This window comes from Sardina pilchardus, chromosome 19, assembly GCF_963854185.1.
Source record: "Sardina pilchardus chromosome 19, fSarPil1.1, whole genome shotgun sequence".
Lineage (NCBI taxonomy): Eukaryota > Metazoa > Chordata > Actinopteri > Clupeiformes > Clupeidae > Sardina > Sardina pilchardus.
In genome coordinates, this window is record NC_085012.1 from 10,327,222 (window position 1) to 10,332,221 (window position 5,000).

The 5,000-nt window shown below is 50.3% G+C and overlaps 1 protein-coding gene across 1 annotated transcript in view; it reads right to left on the bottom strand.

The window, feature by feature from the left end:
* The window catches only part of arhgef4 (Rho guanine nucleotide exchange factor (GEF) 4), a 100,815-nt gene that overhangs the window by 94,895 nt on the left and 920 nt on the right, over positions 1 to 5,000 (bottom strand). The gene's annotated exons all lie outside the window — the stretch shown is intronic.

Genomic DNA, 5,000 nt, shown 5'->3' on the forward strand with positions numbered 1-5,000 from the left:
GCTGCCCAAGGCACCTGGATCAGATGAACGCAGAGAGACGCGTCGGGCGTGTTGGTGCACGTCTCCCCTGCCCGTGCCATCACGATGACGACGGCGAGGGATGTCGGCGGCCCACAGACACCACTACGCACGCACGCCAGAGGATATTGGAAAACCTGCCTGGCCGCTCGTTTTAAACGCAACACCTTCCCTTCCCTTCCACCGTGAAAATATTTAACCTTTACAGTACATCTACGGTTTCAAGACAAGCACTCCCGTTCCTCACGCTGTTCCACAGGCGTTGTCTGTCAGTTGAAAGGGTGTGTGTGTGTGTGTGTGTGTGTGTGTGTGTGTGTGTGTGTGTGTGGAGGGGGGTGGTCGGGGGTGCAGCCACACTCAGTTAAGTCCCCTCATGTCATCCAGGATGTGGTCAGGGTCCTTCATCCGGAGTCTGGCCCTGAGGTGTGGACACACCCAGGGCACACGCTGGTGATATATTTGGAGGCCCCCTGACTAGCACGGGTCAAAGACCCCGCCTGCAGGTGGAGGGGCGACGGGGTAAATATAGACGGGGACCTCCGGCCATGCGGAGGACTGGCCTTGGTTTTTCAGGGGATCGGAATTATTGACTCAACCCCCCCCACACACACACACACACACACACACACACACACAAAACACAACACGTGTGTGAAAAAATAAGAATATCCTGAAGCATTACCGCAGACATCAACGTGCACACACGCACAGACAGACACACACAAAAGAAAGCTTTTAAACTACTACCAAAACTATGATAGCTACGGGGCATCTCCGTGAAAAAGCAGAGAAAGTCAGAGAAGATCTTTAATGAATTACTCCACAGAGGAGAAGAGAGCAGGCCAAATCAATAGCAGCGCTCAAAAGACAGAGACACCACAAGAGGAGACACGCACAGACACAGACAGACTGATTAAAGAAAGAGAGGGGATCGACAGAGACACAGAGAGCCGACCGCAGGGAGGAAGAGAGACGTTGTCTGTCAGGAATAAATCAACTACGCATGTCTGGAGAAGGGCAGCGATTAGCACTCGCGGAACAACAGGAAGACGCAGGAGAATACAAAAAAAAAAGCCGGAACCGCAGAGTCGGACCGGTCTGACCGCTAGCGGCGCGGCCACTGTGGGCACGGCCGACCTCTGACCCCAACAGAGCCAGTAAAACTAAAGTATTTAAAAAGACAAAAAAACTGGACCGGGCCGAGGAGGCAGTGGCTCTGAAATTAGTGGTTCAGGAGGCAAAGAGAGGCTCGGAACACCCGCTGGGAGGTAGAGAACGGAGAGGCACCCACACATGCAACAAGAATAGAGATTGCATTCATATGCACAGAGGCGCGCACAGCACCGCACAGCACGGCACACACAGGCCAAACTGCGGCAAGTGTCCAAAGACTTAAAGCAGAACTCATGCATGCAGCGGACATGTATAAACATTTACCCAAGCAGACGTGCATAACCAAGCGTTGTATCTCCTCTCTTTCCATGTCTCTCTCTCTCTCTCTCTCTCTCTCTCTCTCTCTCTCTCTCTCTCTCTACACACACACACACACACACACACACACACACACACACGCACACACAGGGGGAGAGAGAAAGAGAGAAAGAAAGAGAGAGAGTCTGCTAAAAAATAATAAATGTAATATAATGAGAATGAGAGAGAGAGAGAGGAGAGAGATAGAGACTGTGTTTTTATCTGTCTGTCTCTGTCAAAAACACACGTGCACACATTCTTTCTGTCCCCCAGTTACTAAATGGCTTGGTCTCTGAGGTTACAGTTATTATTAAATCTATCAATCAAGCCATCAGATGGCTTATGAATAGCCAAGTCCCACAAAAGAAGACAGTAACCCTTCATCGGACACAGACACAGACACACACAAACACACACGTGTACACACACACACACACACACACACACACACACACACAGACACAGACACAGACACAGACACAGACACAGACACAGACACAGACACTGACACAGACAGACACACACACACACACACACACACACACCTCATTTACTATGTAGAGGTTTAAGGTTAAGGGTTTCTCACAGGCATACATAAGCTCTCACACCTCCTGACGACCATTCTTTAAGTCTGTGGAATCCCCATTACATTGAACCCCATGACATGCTGTCAACATCAGCCCCCACCACCCCGCCCCCAACTCTCTCTTTCTCTCTCTCTCTCTCTCTCCAGGGCTTGAGGTGAATCAGCAAATGAGGTCACGCACGATTCAGACGAACAAGCAAAGGCAACCGGAGAATCTCCCCCATTCCATTATGTCAGCGCAAACACCTCCCCTTCAGGTATTCCACTAAGAGGAGAAGAAAAGGTAACTCGACCCATCTCCTACAGGTGGTGCTACCTGAAGCCTCACCTACATACCGTATTTAATCACGAACAAACACAATGCAGTGTGCTCTGGTTTGGTCTGGACTGACTGACCCTCTGATGGCACTCAAGCCCTGACTCCAAAGGTCAAGGGTGAAAGGTCAGAGCGATCTTTCCGTGTTTTCCCTTGTAAAGAGGGTGTGCTCTCTGGGTGTGAGGCCGAGCGGGACACTCTAAATCTTCCAGCGGACAGCAGCCTGCGCACACGGAGCTCACAGCTGTTTCGTGTGAAGGCCGCTTCAACTGGCAGAGGACATCTGCACCCGAGGAGGACAGGCGACGACTGTGTGTGTGTGTGTGTGTCTGTGTGTGTGTGTGTGTGTGTGTGTGTGTGTGTGGGTAGCATAAACACAGTCTCTCTAATGGCAGGGTTAGGCAATTCTGCGATGCTTGCAACAGAGCTCAGCGCGTAGAAAAGCAATGTTCTCTGTCATACTTACACGCACTTAACATGTGCACTGCCACACACATATACTGTACACACCAGTCCTGCACGTGCAGGGGGCAAACACACATACGTGCCCTCCCACACACTCCCTCTCCTCCACCACCATTCACGCAGGGTGGGGGCCTTGAGCAGGGGGCTACTCTATACCCCCCCCCCCAGCCCCCCCGCCCATCCCAAACACTGGCAGAGAGATTTGTGGGGTTGACCGTGCTGGGACCCGTGAGGTCATGTTTGGCCAAGCCATCTCTGACTGTGCCAGCTCTTGAAGGCAGACACGCCACAGGCCGTATACCAAAGGCAGACACACGCCACAGGCCGTATAGCCAAGCCGACTGGAGGTGGACCATAGACCCCTCAGTCATCTGACAAACTGTCAGCACTGGAATGCTACATTGTGCTTCAACATGGCTATAAGGTCAATGTTGGGGGCCCTGAAAGATATTGTTAGTAAATGGTACTACCACTAAGAGGCCACATAAAAGGGTTCAAAAACAAAGTTCACGGTACCAGAAGGTTTCAATTGCAGGTTCACTTTGAATTTACCACCAAGTCTAAACCTCCGTGAATGGTCTCCATCCCAAGGGGTTTGGATCTCAAAGAGACACTGACGATGAGAGATCAAGAGAGACTTTTAGGGCACGCTTTGCTTTGCTTATTTGCAAGCACACATGGAAGACATTTCCCAGTAACGCAGGTCCCAGTCCACACAGAGAAGCGCATGGGGCCTCAATCATCCTCAATTCTGTCGCAACGATCAACTCAATTTGATTGATACGAACGAGGACATTTTGTGTCCTTGTCTGCTGCTTTTTCTTTTTTTTTTTTAAATCCTCCTCCCCTCTGCTCCTTTCTCCTCTCTTCTTCTCCTTGTGACTCTGCAGCTCCGAAATGCCTTTCGGTTGGAGTAACCAAAGAGGAATCCCGATGAAGCAAGCAGGGAGAGCAAAGTCCCTTGTGTCACAGAGATCTCACGGTGGAACTGGGCCCAGCGTGTTGGCTCATCACAAGCCCTCATCTCCCATCCATCTGGGTCTGTTGGATACCGTACATCTGAACCCAGGCTCGTTGTGCTGAGGGGGGGTTGAAGGGGGGGGGGGGGGGGGGGGTATGAGAATCTTGGGAGAGATCTGAAGAGTAAATACCCATGTCTAACTTCATTAGGGCAGAGCGTCAGAGAGGATCAATCAGCTGCTCCAGGCCAACTTGTTACAGTGACACCAAAAACACATCTCTCATTTAACACATTCTTGTCCAAGAGCTTTTTTGAAAAGGGACTTACAGGCCTAATCAAATGAGATTTAGGAATGTTGGATGACTTTCGTATTTTCAAATAAAAGATTCTTCGATTTCACTTTGCTTCTTTGCCTTTTGACATTCCTCCAAATCTCCTTTATTCTTTCCATTTCTATGTTTAACGTCCCCTCCTCGTCCTTTCAACCCCTGAACCTCACAGACAAATGAACGCACACATCCATCTTATTGATTGGCATTTTGACCTCAAAGGGCTATATGATAAGGCCGAAACGGAACACTTAATGCATAAGCATGTCTCTTCAGCTATACCCCCACACAGCAGATACCAATTACCCTTCCCAGTGTGCAGCCAGGGCCTGGGAACAAGCCCCATATCGAGCATTTGGATTCTTCCCTGTTCTTCAAGCCCCTCTGTTTTTTTTCCACATCAGAAGAGAAAATCCTGGATGTGTCTCTTATGTCAACAACGTGCTAAAGCCCATGCAGTGGCCCTCCCTCTTGACCCGGCTGTATGACAGGAATGCGAGCCTTGCTCTGTGTGTGTGTGTGTGTGTGTGTGTGTGTGTGTGTGTGTGTGTGTGTGTGTGTCTCTCTGTGTGTGAGTGTGTCTGTGTGTGTGTGTGTGTGTTTGTGTGTGTGTGTGTGTGTCTCTGTGTGTGAGTGTGTCTGTGTGTGTGTGTGTGTGTGTGTGTGTGTCTCTGTGTGTGAGTGTGTCTGTGTGTGTGTGTGTGTGTGTGTGTGTGTGTGTGGACTCTGATTTATTGACTTGGGCTGAGTGCACATCGAGTTCCCCAAACACTAGGCACACACTGGCTGCTGGTGCTGGTGCCGCTGCTGTTTCCAGCAGTGGAGTGGAGGGTGATTGAGTGTAGAAGGGGCGAG